Source organism: Trichechus manatus, unplaced genomic scaffold, assembly GCF_000243295.1.
Source record: "Trichechus manatus latirostris isolate Lorelei unplaced genomic scaffold, TriManLat1.0 scaffold00016, whole genome shotgun sequence".
Classification (NCBI taxonomy): domain Eukaryota; kingdom Metazoa; phylum Chordata; class Mammalia; order Sirenia; family Trichechidae; genus Trichechus; species Trichechus manatus.
In genome coordinates this window covers 1,917,592-1,934,861 of record NW_004443952.1, presented here as the reverse complement: position 1 = coordinate 1,934,861, position 17,270 = coordinate 1,917,592, and the positions used below count along the sequence as shown (strand labels likewise).

Genomic DNA, 17,270 nt, shown 5'->3' with positions numbered 1-17,270 from the left:
CAATGGTAAGTTTCATTAAAAATAATAATAATAATAATAAAGCAAGATAAGGGGACAGAAAGTGACAGGCATGAAGAAGGCTCATTTTTAGATAGGCATAATAAAGGCTTCTCTAAGGAGGATAACTCCATTGTTGTCAATTCCAACTCATAGAGACCCTATAGGACAAAGCAGAACTGCCCCATAAGGTTTCCAAGGCTGTAAATCCTTATGGAAGCAGACAGCCACATTTTTCTCCCACGGAGTGGCTCGTGGATTCAAACCACCAACCTTTCCATTAGCAGCTGAGCGCTCAACCACTGTGCCACTAGGGTTCCTTAATCGTGCTCATGAGGAACTTGTACCTAGACCAAGAGGCAGTCGTTCAAACAGAACAAGGGGATACTGAGTGGTTTAAAATCAGGAAAGGAGTGCATCAAGGTTGTATCCTTTCACCATACTTATTCAATCTGTATGCTGAGCAAATAATCCAAGAAGGTGGACTATATGAAAAAGAACGTGGCATCACTATTGGAAGAACACTCATTAACCACCTGTGATAGGCACATGACACAACCTTGCTTACTAAAAGCCAAGAGGACTTGAAGCACTTACTGATGAAGATCAAAGACTACAGCTTTCAGTATGGATTACAACTCAACATAAAGAAAACAAAAATCCTCACAACTGGACCAGCAAGCAATATCATGATAAATGGAGAAAATATTGAGATTGTCAAAGATTTCATTTTACTTGGATCCATAATCAATGCCCATGGAAACAGCAGTCAAGAAATCAAACGATGTACTGCATTGGGCAAATCTGCTGCAAAAGATCTCTTTAAAGTGTTACAAAACAAAGATGTCACTTTGAGGACTAAGGTGTGCCTGACCCAAACCATGGTATTTTCAATTGCCTCACATGCATGCAAAAGCTGGACAATGAATAAGGAATACCAAAGAAGAACTGATGTCTTTGAATTATTGTGTTAGTGAAGAATATTGAGTATAGCATGGATTTTCAGAAGAACGAGCAAATCTGTCTTAGAAGAAGTACAGCCAGAATGCTCCTTAGAAGCAAGAATGGTGAGATTTTGTCTCATGTACTTTAGATATATTATCAGAAGGGACCAGTTACTGGACAAAGACGTGCTTGGTCAAGCAGAGTGTCAGCAGAAAAGAGGATGACCCTCAATGAGATGGACTGACACAGTGGCTGCAGCAATTGGCTCAAACATAGCAAAGACTGTGAGAATGGCACAAGACCAGGCAGTGTTTCATTCTGTTGTACACAGGGTTGCTATGAATCAGAATCGATTCAATGGTACCTAACAGCAACAACAAGAAAGATAAGTATGACCAGAGACCTGAACAAGGTAAGGGAAAAATAGTTGCACATATCTGTTCCAGGCAAAGCAAAAAGAAAGTTCAAAATGCCCAAGATTGTGAGCGAACTTGGAGTGTTTAAAGAATGGCAAGAAAGACAGGTTGGAGAGGCAGGGAGCAGCAGCAGGGCTACATCAAGTAGGTCTTTGTGGTAGACTAAATAATGATCCCTAAATACACCCATGTTCTAATCGCTGACACATGTGAATATGTTACCTTACATGGCAAAGGATGTGATTAAGTTAAGGAATTTGAGATGGGAAGACTACCTCGTATTATCCATGTTGGCCCAATGTAATCATAAGGATCCTCATAAAAGGGAGGCAAGAATGTTAAAGGAAGAAAAAGGAGATGGGATAATGGAAGTAGAGGTTGCAGTGATGCACTTTGAAGATAGTAGAAGGGGCTACAAGCCAAGCAACATCGGTGGCCACCAGAAACTACAAAAGACAATGAAATAGATTCTCCCCTGGAGACTCCAGACAGAACACAGCTCTGCCTCACCTTAATTTTAGCCCCATAAGACTAATTTCAGACTTCTGACCTCCAGAACTGTAAGAGAATAAATATGTGTTGTTTTAGACCACTAAGTTTGTGGTAATTTGTTACAGCAGTGACAGGAAACTAATACAGTCTTGGTGAGTTGTGGAGAGGACGTCAGACTTTGTATTAAGCATGGTGAAAAGCCACTGGCAAGTTCCAAGAAGAGGGGTAACAGAATCTGAATTATTTTTAAGTTACATTACTCTGGCTCCTTTGTAGAGAAAAGCTGAAGGTAGGAGGGATAAACTTTGAAGCAGGAGAGCCATTAAGAGGTTACTTCAGTGGTTAGGATGACAGAGGCCTGGGCTGGAGCAGCAGTGGTCAAGATGCCTATAACTAGATGCACTGGAGACATATTTTGTAAGTAGAGTCAACAGGATTTGCTGATGTCGGGCATGAAATGAGTTCAAACTCACCTGATGGCAACGGGTTTGGTATTTTAGGGGCATGAAAGGAAAAGAAGAACCATGGATGCCTTGTGTTTTGGGGTACAAATAATTGGGTTTATAGTGCTGCCATCTGATGAAAATAGAAACATTGGCAAAGGCGCACATTTGGGGAATGAATGCAGATTGTGACATAGCACATTTAAGAAGCCTCTTAAATAGCTGAATATATGAATCTGGAGTTCAGGGGACAAATCTAGGCTAAGGATATAAGTGTGGGTCCTCAGGGTAGATTATATAAGACCATGAAGGCAGATGAGATCGTCAAAGCATGAGCACAGATAGAGGCCAAAGGGCTAAGACCCCAGGTTTCCAATATTGAGAGGTTGCAAAGAGAAGGTGAGCCCAGGGGTGAACAAAAAAGATCAACAAGGGAAGCTGAGTAAAATAAGTGTTCAATTAGCACAAAATCAAAAGTTCGTACCATAGATTATAGGATGTGGCCTCTGCTTATCTCTTCAACCTCATTTTCTACCATTCTTCTCCATTAACTACACTATAACCACAGTGGCCTCAAACAGGCTGAGCTCCCTTGGCTCCAGGTTGTAGCCTGCGGGGTGCGCTCTTTCCTCGGTTCTTTGTAGTGCTGCCTCCACATCATTCAGGCCTCATCACAAGTCACCTGCCCAGAAAGGCTCTTCCTGACCACCACCACAGCTAAAGTAACCGCTCTCTCATTATTACATTTTCTTATCTAGGTGGTATTTATCATTATCTGCAATTATTTTATTTAGTTGTTTATTGTCTTTCTCCACATACTTACCAGGTCCCAATCCTTTTCCCCACTAGAACAGAAGCCCCAGAAGGGCAAGGACTTTATCTATCCTATTTATTGCATGGTTACCTATACCTACAATGGTGTCCAGCACTTACTTTACTTTCCAGTAAAGTGAAATAATCAACCTGTCGAAATCCCATCCCTCAAGATCGAGATAAAATTCTGCCTCATCTATGGAAACCCCCCTAACATTTCCATCTCAAAGCAAATCTGAAGGGACACTAAAATATAATAGAAAGAGAACAGGCCTGGAAATCCAGTCCCAATTCTGTCATTAACCAGCTGTGTGGTACAAATGGTTAATGTGCTCAGTTGTTAACTGAAAGGTTAGTGGTTTGAATCCATCCAGGGGTGCCTCAGAAGAAAAGCCTGGTGATCTACTTTCAAAAAATCAGCCACTGAAAACCCTATGGAGCACAGTTCTACTTCAACACACATAGAATGATCATGAATCAGGGTCAACTTGATGGCAACTGGTAGTGGTGGTGATGATTTTGCACTAGTCACACAAACTCTTGGGGCTTGTTTCCTCATCTGCACAGTGGGGATGACAAAGGTACTACCTCCACAGGGTCTCCGTTAAAGATAATGCACCTAAGCCTCCGGCCACACAGAGGTGCTCAAGAATGCTGAGTATTGCCTTATAACCACTCTCCCACCATCCTTGGCACCCCTCAAGCAGGCATCTGAACCTACTGCAACCATGCTTTGTCCTTACCAAACACTCTGCAATTTCACATTTCAACTCTGTTTGAGTGCAGTGACTTGCAAGTTCTAGATCCCTGGTAAATGCTTGTAGAATGAGTCACTCTCCCCTTCCTCAGGGGCATGAAACATTTTTAGCCTAAATTTCTTCCACTTCATTTTTACAAGCATCTCATCCCCAGCAGTGCTTGCACTGGGGTCATGAAAGTTTGTTCATATAATCCCCTGCTGGTCACTTTTACTTGCTTCTCTCTCTTCTTTGTGACTTCCTTTTTTTTTCTTCTTTTTCAAGCTAACATTTACACAATGCCTTCCAATTTACAAAGCACATCTCAAATAGCCTAGTTTAACCCTCAGGATTGCCCTACGCAGTAGAGATTTTGATCTACACCATTTTTAAATGTAGAACAGGAAGCTCCATAGGTGACACGACTTGTACAAGGCAACAGAGCCAGAAAGCAGCAGGGCCAGGAGGAGACTCCAGGTACATGGGACTTGGAATTCCATGCTCTTTCCACTGTGCCACATCACTCATTCATTTAATCTTTCATTATTCATACTTTCATTCAGCAAACATTTATTAAGCACTAGGCATTATTCTAGGCACTTGAGATACATCAATGATCAAAACATCCAAACAGCCTACCCTTGGAAACTTCAAGCAGGATGATCCAATCAATGTTCATGATTCTGACCAATCCTGGGTGATAAGTTGCCAGTATGGCCCAGCTAGTGGCCAACATGGCTTTCCCAGTACTGTGCTGTGTTCCAGGGATACAGCAATCAAGAAGATCCATTCTCCCACTCAAGGAACTCAATCCAGTAAAAGGGAGAAGCTGAGACAAACTAAACTTTATGCTCCACCATGTTAGGGACCAGGGTTGCTCTGTTTACTGCAGCATTCCTAGTACCTAGCCCATGGCAGACCCTCAGTAAATATTTGTGGAAAATGAGGCATCCTAAAATGAGGGGGAAGGTAAGTAATGCTCTGAAAAAGCATTAAGACTGTCATGGGAATTCAGATGGCAGTCCAACCATTTCCTGCTATAGGAAATGGTGGTTGAGCTTTCATAGTCAATAGATATACAGACACATAGCATTAGTGGGTGAGCGAAGAGATGGGTGGATGGTTAGGGCCACAAAGATGCCAAGGATCCTCTAAAATCTGAGAACACAAGGGTCTCCTGTTCTGGGAAAGAATTTACTCTATTCACTCTTGAGGAGTCTCTTGAGGGTCACTCATTTGCCTAAAGCATTTCTGTCCCACAGTCCCTGCAGAGTTGCAGATGTGATGCCATGAGAGGAGTTGGAAGAACTCTGGCCATGAGGGCTGGATCCCTCACAACATCACCCATGAGGTATTCTGGCCAAAAAGGTGTATCCTGAATCTAACCAAGGGTCTAGACCTAACTTCTAGCTTATAGGAAATTCAGAGGACAGAGGAGCAACCTAAACAACACGGAAAAATCTTGTTGAAAAAATCCAGAATGTGGGACACTCTACAGATATTGTTGTGCATTTCTCACAAAGTCGATGTTATTAAAAAAAAAAAACAAAACGCTGGGGCAGGGGTAAGTTTTACATCAAAGGAGATTAGAAAGACCAAGGAAAAAATGCAATATGTGAACCTTGATTGGATCCTGAAAAGGAAAAACAGCAATGAAAACAGTCTTGGAGAATATTGAGGATATGTGAATATATTTGAATAGCTAGATAGATAGATACAGTTACTAGATATTATAGAACTATTATTAATTTTCCTAGAGTCTTTAAGAATATCATTATTTATTTATTATTAGATTTTATTATTTGTGTTACAATGTATTTATTATTTATATTAACACATTTATTTATTATTTATATATGCCCTTATTCCTAAAAGAACTATAACTAAATATATAGGAGTTTCATGATATCCGCAACTTATTTTCAGGAAAAAACAGAGGGAGGGAGAGAGAGAAAGAGGAAAAAAAAGAAAGAGAGCAAACATAATGAAATATCAATGCCTGGCAAATCTAGGTGAAGAGTATATAGTTGCTCATTATTGTTTTCTTTCAACTTTTTTTTATTTTTCCAAATTTTGGAAATATTTTAGAAACGTTTTTCAAAATGAAATGCTGCAGGAAATTATTTTTTTTAAAGAGAACTGCTCGTTTATATTGAACTTAAAGATGACATCTTGTTGAGCTGGCTGACCTGGGTGTCCGTGTTGAAATGAGCGTGAGAATGACCAGTGTTGAATTCCTAAGAGCAGATAAAAAGCATCATCTCCTAGAACGCTGCAGAGAATGCCCCAACGGTGCCACCTGCAAGTCAAGACAAGCGAGTGCCAAGGAGGAATTAAAGCCAGCTACCCAGGCATGACCAGGGGAGCGAGGCAGCTGAAAGGGAACATGGACCCTGTGTGTGCTGAACTTGCTACTTCCAGACATTTTCTTTCCACGCCATTTCCTCCTCTAGCAACAAACATAGAAGACCGGCCTCCCTGGTGGCCAAACTGGCCCCAGCCGCCACGTCGCAGAAGCAAACACGTTGTGAAAGCTGTTCCAGCACTAGCTCTCCTTTTCATTCGATAATTCAGAGTAGTATGCACTTGTGTTATATCTACTCATGGATATAAGTAAAAGCAAAACATTTTCACTCAGCAGTAGTTCTTAGATGGGAGAGTGTCGTACCCAGAGAAAAATGCACACAATATTCCTGCAGAGTTTAAAATACACCCACTTGCCCTCCCCCCAACAAGAAGGCACTGAAATCATACCAGCAGCAAGGGCTCCGGGCCCTTTAGCTTCCTGAGCACATTTCTGGGTGCTGTGGGCACCCAGTATACAGGGAGTAGAAAGCAGCAATCCTGCACTCCAGAAGTTTATAATCTAAATAAGGAGATAAAACTTAAAAAAAAAAACTCAGACTCGAATGAACCTTAGAATACTATTGCTGAGACTGTCACCAAAGTACTTTGTGAGCTGGGGCGAGCTGTTTCTCCTCTCTAGGCCTCTGTAAAAGCAAGGATCTGAATAACGTTTCCCTAAAGTCTCTTTCAATATTAATATACCAAGATTCTTTGAAACAATTAAAGAAAAAGCGAGTGTGATCCCTGGATGATTCTCCATCTGAATCCAAAACAAGGCCAGAGAGGTTCAGATGGCACAAATGGAGGGGCAGGATTTTGCTGGGCTTTTGGGGTAGACAGGACTTGAGTGAGGAAAGAAAAGGGAGAAAGGGATTCCATGGGCTGAGATCAATGCTAGCAAGGCATGGAGGCTGGGCTGAAAACACAGCCTGGAGGTAGGATGGGAAAGACAAGAAGGCCTGCAAGGATTGGCTCACTAAGTCCAATTCCTCCTGCAAGGCCCAGCAGAGTGCTGCTTTCTCCATGAAGCCTTCCAGAGCTTTAATATCCACACTGCCTCTCCAGTGCAAACTGGTTACTTACGATGATCTCATCAGTACTCATTAACAGATACTTATTACTGAGCACCTACTCTGGGCCATGCGTTTTAAATATTATCTCACTCAACTGCCACTACCGAAAGGGGTAGGTATAAAGGCTAAGGTAAAGATGCAAAAATTTAAGCACAGAGGAGTAAGATAACATGTCCAAGGTCATCCAACTAGACCAAATCTGTCTGCAACTATTTCATTCTGCTTGCCCACGGCTTATCTTCCAACTGGATGGAGAGTTTTCTCAAGGACAGATCAGCTCTACCTCTGTAAACTCAGGGACTAAGTACAAGGCTTAGCATAGAGTTAAAGCTGATTATCAAATTGCCAACTCAAATGAAATGATACTGGAAGCCTACGCTAAGGCACAGATTGAAGGTAACTAAGAGAGGAGAGTGAATACAATTAGCAACCTTACTTCATTGAGTCAATCATATGCTGTTTATCTTGAGTCATTCCACAGGTCAGCTGGCCAAGGAAACCTCTGCCCTCCTTCTCTCCTCCCACCCACTGGCTGTGTTCTCTAAAAGGCAGGTGTTTCCCAGCACAGAGCAATAGAGACCACAACACAGTGAATGAGAGCGGAGGCAGAGCCAGCTTCCCTCTGCTGGCTTTGGGAGATTCAGTTCTGGGAAGTAGGCCACTGGGATGTGACCGATATGCTAGGGAGAAAGCAAACTCTAGTAGGAAAATAAAATGAAGAGTAAACAGTGTTGAATGGTTCTACCAGGGTGACTACGAGATGGATTTGGTTGAGATTGCACAGAACTTTTGAGAGTCTGTGTGGATATAGCTATATGAGCCTGGATTCATTTTACTGGACTGAACCTCCAGCTGGCCATGGTTTGGAAGAGACCACGGGCAAAGCAGGAGGAACACACATTCCTTTGCTGAGGAACTCTGGGAAAGTCCCTCCAACATGCTGCACATTCACGCCCTTATCTATAAAATGGAAGGAGGAGTACCAGCCTTGCCTACCTGACAGGTCAGGTGCAGGGGCTAAATGAGAAAATATGTACAGAGTCAATCCCATACCCTTCTACCAATGAGGAAACTGAGGCTCAGAGCAGCAAGTGATTTCATTAGAATCATAGAGTCCAAAACAATTTTTTCTAAGGGTGCCTCCAAGTTAGAGAGCAAATTCAGCACTTATCTTGAAGGATTTCCTAACTAAAAAAAAATATGTATGTGTGTGTATCTAATAAGAGAGGTGGGGAGGTTTCTCTCCCACACACACATATATACAGAGGCATACTGAGGGGAGGTGGAGGGCTGAGGGAGACACTCACCCCTGGGTGCAAGTCCAAGGGGGCACCAGAGAAGGTACAGAATGACATTCCAAGGTGCCAGACAAGAGGCGGGAAGGCGCTTCTGCTAACATGTGGCCACTATCAACATCTATTCATCTTGAAATTGGGGGTGAGGCAACTTAGAGATTGCTCCTTGGCGCTTAAATGGGGAAGAGGGCGCAACTTAGAGATGGCCTCTGGGCGCTCATTACCCTCGCTATGCCTCTGCGTATACATAAATAGTATATATACAATAAACACATACATGCACTATATATATGTGTATATATCCGTATATATATACACGTATACATGTATGAACATATATGAATATATACACTCATACATATATATATATACACAATATGTATGTAATATACACACACATGCACTGTGCTCTGCACTTACATAATTACATTATTTTGTCCTCATAATAACCCTATGGGTTAAATCATACCTTCATTTACAGATAAGGAAAGCGAGGTTCAGAGAGGGAAGTGACTTTCCCAAGGTCACTCATAAGTGAAAGCAGAGCTGGGATTTGAACCCAGGTCCATCAGACTCAGGTCCTTGTGTATCACACTATTGCATTACTTGTGTCCCTGATAATAGACAGAGCTCATAATGCACAACTAAAGAGGTTGGTTTTTTTCTTTTAATAAATACTTTAGGCTTGTAAAAGTCCAATTTCAAATGAATAGAACCCCTTCCAATCAAGGAAACATTACAGTTTGTTAAAATTAAATTATCTCTAAATTCCCTGTTATTCTGTTTTACCTTGAGGTTATGTATCCATTTCTGGTTCCCATCAGACTGTAAGCTTGCCCCTTTATGGTAGTAGCATGTTCTGCTTATCTCTGTCCATTCAGACACTGTTCAGCACAGCTCCCAACACAGTAGTTGCTCATGAAATATGTGCTGAGTTTAATAGGACCACGTAAGTAGTCTGTTCTGATCAATTACATACTTTAAATACACCTTAATGCCTGTACCGTATAGGATGTGAGCCATTGATACTTATGTGACATCAGGCTTCTTTTACTCAACATAATATCTTTAAGATTCATCTAATTTTTTATAGTATTCCATGGTAGAGATGTACCACAGTTTGTTTATCCATTCACCTGTTGAAGGACATTTGAATTGTTTTCTGTCTTTACTTCTTTCCCTTCTCTTCCTTTCCATATCCATTTCTTCTTTGCTCCTTCCCTTCTTCTTCCAGTATTTTAACCTCTGAAATAGACTAGGTGCAATGAAACCTCCATAAAGGTAGCTGAGAACACAGTTCCAGACAATGCTTTTCTGACGCCATCTCCTACTGGCTCATTAGAGCTGATCATGTGAATCTCTTCCCAACTCCACCTTCAGCGACATCAAGTTGGTAGCTTGATAGTGGAATATTTACACCATGGAAATAAGTAAACACTATTATCAAAGCTTTTCTTTTCTTTTCTTTTCTTTTTGAGGGACAGGGAGGCAGTTGTTGAACATATACTAGCATACTACTGATTCTAAGAGATGAGTTTACCAGAACAGAGAAAAGCCCCAAACCCATTTAAAAGGTCCCAGTTGAGTGACACAGATGAGCACTGAAGGACAGAGTGCCAGGTGATCAGAATTAGATGCCTGATATTTTGACCTAGAACAGAAAGATCATAACTTTTCAGAAAAAAAAAAGAAGAAATTCCCAGAAATTTAAGCATACCTAGGACCCTTTCAAGGCAGGAAGCATGATATCTAGACAAATGCCTTGAAGATAACTGAGGACAATCCACCCCACCTCCCACTCCTCATTTACTTCCTGAATCCCTTGTTTGATATCTTTGGAAAGGATATTATCCAACCTCTGCTTGAGAAAAAATTCAGTGGCTGGGAGCTCACTACCTCCTCAGGATTGTTTCTCATCTATTGAATCAAGTTACATCCCCCATGTCCTTGGCCTGCTGTTCTTCTTTCCAGTGCTTGGGGCAAGGTAAGCAAGGCCTGTCCGTTGCTGCTCCCCTCCTTTGGGACTCTTCTGTACTTACAGTTCAGGGTTTGTACTAGCTGATCTCTCAGGGCCCCACTAGAGCCCCTCACTTTCCTGCATCCCCATCCTAGTCCCAATCCTCCCTCAAAGAGCCTCTCCACCCCCCTGAACCCTTCCCACAGTCCTGCTGCACCGCGGGCACTGCCTGTATTTGGAGCCTTAATCTTGCCGAGCAGAGCAGCGAGTCATTCCCCACACAGTCAGAGGCAGCCGGCCTCCCTGACTGATTGTTTGCTGATTTTCTTTGGCACTTTCTTCCTGGCCTCATATAGAGCTTATTAGGGAACCATTTTCACATTCCTTAGATTATATTTGCGACTCTGCTCCAATGGGGAGCTTGAAACAGAGAGATGGATGGAGGGAGCCTGAGGAGCTAAGGGAGGCCCAGTAAGCACTGAGTAAAAAAATACATATTCATTTACCTCACATCTTTTTTTCATTAAAATACTTTTTCTATCGATTTTTTTTAATACTCCAGCTGAGGAAGCAGATCAGATAGTTTATTTCCATTTAATAGATGAGAAAACTAAAGTTCAGAGACTGACACTCATTTGCCCAGAACTCAGTGAAAATTAGTAACAGAGCCAAGCTTAGAACTCTGGTCTCCTTAGGTACTTCCCAATGTTCTTTGCAGAGGAGAGAAATAAAGCAACATGAATTCAGGCTGTTTGGGGGAAGTTCAGTCACAAATAATGAAAAGGTTGCGTAATTTAAAATTTGCAAAGCGAACAAACATCCTGTAGTAACTGGAACGTGTGTCCTCATCTAAACACTGTGGTTGGCAAACCCTCAGTCCTTTAGAACTCAACTCAGGTAGATGACTGACCACGAGATTCTACCCCGCCCCCTGGCTGTGAGGTGCCTCTCTAAGGTGCTGCTGGACATCCTGTTCATAAAGTCATCATTTCCCTGGTCCATCGTATTGCATTTGTTTACATGCCAGTCTACCCTACTAGACTACGACTTCCTTGAAAGACGCAACAATGTCAAATTCACCTTTGTATCTTCAGCACCTGAAAGAGTGCCCAGCAAGTAATAAGTGGTTGTTCAGTGGTACAATTCTTGCCTTCCAAGCGGGAGAACAGAGTTCAGTTCCTAGCCAGTGTACCTCATGCACAGTCACCACCCGTCTGTCAGTGGAGGCTTGCATACTGCTATCATGTTGAACAGGTTTCAGCAAAGCTTCCAGATTAAGATGGACTAGGAAGAGAGGCCTGGTGATCTATCTCCAAAAATCAGCCAGTGAAAACCCTATGGATCACTACAGTCCCATTCCCAACTTATCATGGAGATGGCATAGGACCAGGCAGCATTTTGTCCATTGTGCATGGTGTCACCACGAATCAGGGCCAACTCAAAGGCAGCTAACAACGACAACAACAACGACAAGTAATAGGCACTTAAACCACATGTTGTTCAAATGAAACTAACGGGGAACTCTTCGGGTAGCCAAAGTCTTATTCATGTCAGCTACGCAGAGAAAGGTAGAAATTAGCTAAACAAGAGTTGATCACTGAACTAATGAACTGCTGAAAATAAATTATAATTATCATATCAATTCAGTATGCAAGACAAAAAAAAAAAAAAACCCGTTGCCATCGAGTCGATTCCAACTCATAGTGACCCTACAGAACAGAGAAGAACTGCCCCATAGGATTTCCAAGGACCGGCTGGTGGATTTGAACTGTTGACCTTTTGGTTAGCAGCCAAGCTCTTAACCACTATGCCACCAGGGCTCCAAGACAAAGATACCTACAAAAATGCTTAAAATGTTTTCTTGAAATATAAACTAAAAAAAAAACCATTGCCATTGAGTTGCTTCCAACTCATAGTGACTCAATAGGATAGAGCAGAACTGCCTCACAGCGTTTCCTAGGCTGTAAATCTTTATGGAAGCAGACTGCCGCATTTTCCTACCGAGGAGCAGCTGGTGGGTTCGAACCGCCGACATTTTGGTTAGCCATCGAGTGCTTTTGACCACTGCGCCACTAGGGCTCCTTTTTGAAATATAGTCCATGGAAATTTTTCTTGAAATATAGTCCCTGGAAATTGCATTCATGCCAATTTATTATTTAGCAATTTTCCTTCTGAAGAAATTGCAAAAGAGAGCTCACTACCTGCCCAAATCACCACAAATTCTGAATTAGTGGGGTCAAAATTAATGAGGCTTATGAGAATGTTCATATGCTTTGCCCTAATAATCCTTCTCTTGGGAGTCTATCCTAAGGAAATAATTCAAAAGCAGAAAAATGCCATGTGCACAAAGAGGATCATAACAGCCTTAGTTATAATTTTGAAAAGACGGCAATGAAACAAAATGTCCAACATAGAAAAATGGTAGATGATGTAGAGAGAGAGACTTTTGGGGAGCACACATAACTGTTTACAAAATTAAGTTTCATAAGAAACATAAAGACATTAAAGTTAGAGCTATAGATTTATGGCCGTGTATAAAGAAAGAGAAAGAATGTGGTTGTTTTAAATAGTGAAATCATGAGTGAAATATCTAGTACTGTTAAATGCTGGCGAGATAAGCTCAATTGAGATTTAATAGTTGTTATCTAGAACTAAAACCAAAGCCAAACCCATTGCTGCTGAGTCAATTCCGTCTCATAGTGACCCTGTAGGACAGAGCAGAACTGCCCCATAGGGTTTCCAAGCAGCAGCTTGTGGATTCAAACTGCTGACCTTTTGGTTAGCAGCTGAGCTCTTAACCACTGTGCCACCAGGGTAGGCCTAACTAAAGGTCCCTGGATCATGCAAATGGTTAAACACTCAACTATTAGCTGAAAGGTTGGCGGTTCAAACCCACTCAGAGGCACCTCGGAAGACAGGCCTGGGGATCTGCTTCTGAAAGATCACAGCCTTGAAAACCCTACTAAGCAGTTTACTCTGCACATACGGGGTCACCATGAGTCAGAACTGGCTCAACGGTAACTTACAACAACAGGTCTAACTGAACCAGAAATCTCACTATTCAATTTATTACCTAATCATTTTTTCCCTTCATTTTCCTTTCTTTCATTCAGCATCCACTTTGTAGGATGCACTCAGGATACAAAGACAAAGACATAGTCTCTGTCCTTAAGAAACAATCTGGTCTGAAGGACTGGTCCCAGCTAAGGGCAGGACAGTGAAATATCAAATAACTGCAACAGTAATAGGGCCAGCCAGATTTGATTCATCCTGCAGGAGCAGGGGTATGTGAAAGAAGACTCTTCAGAGGAGGAAACGTTCTGCCAGGCCTTGAAAACTGCTTAGGATTTTAACAGAAGAAGTAAAGCCACAGAGGTGTAAGTGTGCCCATTGTGTCTAGGTAATGAGGAAATACTCGGTGCCACCAGCACAAAGTGTGTAGGAAAGAGAAGTGATGGGGATAATTGTGGTTTGGGAATGGATGGTGGAGGGACCTTGAATACCAAACCAAGGAGCCCAGCCAACACTGCTAACACTGGTTCCATGAGTGTAGAAATGAGACACGTTACCGAGGGTCAGGAATTACACACAATTCTCATTGCTCGCTGCCTTTCATACCTGGCCTGGCAGAGATACTTCTCCTCATATGGGATATTTTATTCTGTTTTTAAGAGCTCTTCATTTGTCATTTGGGACAGAAAGTTGGAGCTGGTTGCAATTTGCAATCAATCAGCCTGCCTTTGTGGAAGAACTACCAGGAAACTAGTGCTCTTCCTCTGCGGGTCTTTTAGCATTGATGTAAGCATTCAAAAATCACTTATGCAGTGTGTATGAGGAAGAAAGCAGGGAGGAAGAGACAGAAAGAGAGGGAGAGAGGCAGAGAAAGAAAAGCAGCAGTATGGGCTTCTCTACCAAGGACAGGAGTGGGTATAAATCAGTATTGCCCAAGAATGTAAAGACTTTAGGGGGTTTCATTTTCTGAAAACTACTGAAAATCACCCACCATTCTACTAGTTTATTATAGACATCCTTCATACTTTTACTTATATAAAACCAGCATCTATGCATAGACACACTTTTTTTTTTTTTTTGCAAAAATGAGATCATGACGTGTGTGCGCAACTTGCTTTATGCTTTATTTTTTACTTGATTATATACATATATATATATTAGAGATCAGAACTACTAGCATAGATTGTCTTCATTCTGTTTAGTGGCTTTGCAGTATTATAAGGATGTACCATAATTTATTTGAACACTCTCCTGTTGGTAGATATTTAGGTTGTTTTCATTTTTTGGTTTTCTGTGTGTGTTTGTTTGTTTTGGCTAATACAAACAATGCTGCAGTAAATATCCTTGTAAGTGCATCGTTAGTCACATCATGAGTATTTCTGGAGATAATTCGGACAAGTACACTTACAAAGTCCTAAGTTATAGACATCTTAACTTTTCAAAAATACAGATTTACATTTCTGTCACCAAGGTCTGAAAGTGTACACACCTCTAAGGGTTTGCATAATTTGACAAGGTCCTTCACCCCTTGCCCACCCCACCCGACCCATCCCTTGCCTGAGAACCCAAAAACCAAAACCAAACTCAACTGCCTTCGAGTCGATTCCAACTCACAGTAACCCTATAGGATAAAGTAGAACTGCAGTGGCTGGTGGATTTGAACTGCTAACTTTTCGGTTAGCAGCTGAATGCTTATAACTACTGCACCAACGGGTCTCCTGCCTGAGAACAGCGGCAGATTAACCAGTAAGCCCGGAAGGCACTGGTTTACAGTAAGCAAGGTTCACACAGGTTAACTGTGTTTACTTACTAACCTGTAGTGCAAAATTACACATGGTGCACTACAGATTAGTAAGTAAGCACAATTAAGCCAGTGTGTACCCTGCTTATTGGGTAATCTGTCCCTGCCTGAGAATCACTATGTGGAGAAGAGATATTACTGTCGGGCTGAATGTGAGAATGGTGCTGAGGAGGAAAATCAGGTCCACAGTGGGAAGCAGACAAGATACATGGGTTCTAGCCCTGTCCCTGCATCTGTGTAGTGCTGGGATCCTAGTTATGGCCCTCTGTAAGGTCCAGCAATATGGGGATGAGACTTTCTGGACCTTGGTTTCCCATGTGGTTGGCCTTGATGATCGAAGGTCCCTTTTGGCTCGCTCAGACATCCAGTGATTCCACAAAAGAAGGAATAAAGGAGAGGAAGGACAGAAGGGAGGAGAGAAGAGAGAGAGGGAAGAACATAGAAGAGTAATGGGGAGGAAGAAGGAAAATGGGTAACAAAAGAAAAAAAAAGCAAAGAAAGGAAACAATAAAGAATAAGCCCATCTCCACTGCTGTTGTTATAGAAAAGTTTTTTTTTTTAAAAAATTCAATATGCAGCAATGCCAGGAGCTATAACCTTTGGAAGAATGAGAAAGGGATTCTGAATGCGTACTGGGGAACAAGAATGTTGTTCTTTTATTTTCAAAAACCCCAAATTTAATTTTGCTCAGAAATAATGTTTTTCATGTTGAGTGAAACCACAGGCAGAGTAATAGCTGGTCGCAAGGGAGAGAACGCGGTGATAGATTACCTCTCATGGTTGTACGTTTCGTGTGTACTGCAAACACAAAACTCTCTGCCCCTGGGAGGGGGTGGGTTCTATTCTCTTCAAAGTTATATTAATCACAACAGCCAAAGACATCATTCTCATTGACCACCACCCCTTTGATTTCTCTTAAACCTTTTCAGAACAGAAATTGATGACAGGACCTGCCCAAGGGCACAGAGCTAAAGAGGAGTAGAAAGAAGACTGGACTAGCACTTTGAGGCCTAAATATGGCCCTCACTACTTCTGTAGCTACTGTTGTTAGTTGCCATTGAGTCTACTCTGACTCACAGCGACCCCAAGTACAACAGAACAAATCATTACCCCCAGTTGTACCACTGCTATGCTCAAGTGTTGTGGCCACAGTGTATATTGAGTGCCTTCCAACCTAGGGGGCTTATCTTCCAGCACTATTAAAAACAAACCAACCAACTGTTGCTATTAAGTCGATTCTGACTCATAGGGAACCTATAGTACAAAGTAGAACTGCCCCAAAGGGTTTCAAAGGAGCAGCTAGTGGATTTGAACTGTTAACCTTTTTTGGTTAGCAGCCTAAGCTCTTACCCACTGTGCCACCGGGCTCCTTCTATCACTATACCAGACAATATTCTGTTGTGATCCATAAGATTTTCATTACCTAATTTTCAGTAGACCTCCACACCTTTTCTTCTTAGTCTGTTTTAGTCTGGAAGCTCCGCTGAAACCTGTCCGCCATGAGTAATCCTGCTGGTATTTGAAATACTCTTGGCATAGCTTCCAGCATCATAGCAACATGCAAGCTACCACAGTATGGCAAACTGACACATGGGTGGTGGTCTGTAAATAAAAATGAAGTCATTTCCCCTCTATAGGCCTCCGGGAGTATTTCTTTAAAATAAAGGGGTTGAAACAATACACTGGTCTCTATACCAGCGGCATCAACATTACCAAAGAACTTGTTAGAAATACTAAAACTCAGAGGGGAGTTCCAGCAAAATGGCAATCTAGGCAGAAGCACCACACCGTCCCTCCACAGCAAAGATCTGAAAAACTAAGCCGAACAGAGAATACAACAATCCTGAAACCCTGAAACATCAAATGAAGAGATAAAGAACTCAGCCAAGCACCAAATGGAGTGAGAAAACTGACAGAGAACGGAGAGTGAGGACAGATTCATG

At 41.9% G+C, this 17,270-nt stretch overlaps 1 protein-coding gene across 1 annotated transcript in view; it reads right to left on the bottom strand.

Moving 5' to 3' along the window:
• Positions 1-17,270, bottom strand: part of BRINP1 (BMP/retinoic acid inducible neural specific 1) — a 216,802-nt gene that overhangs the window by 86,195 nt on the left and 113,337 nt on the right. The window lies entirely within an intron of this gene.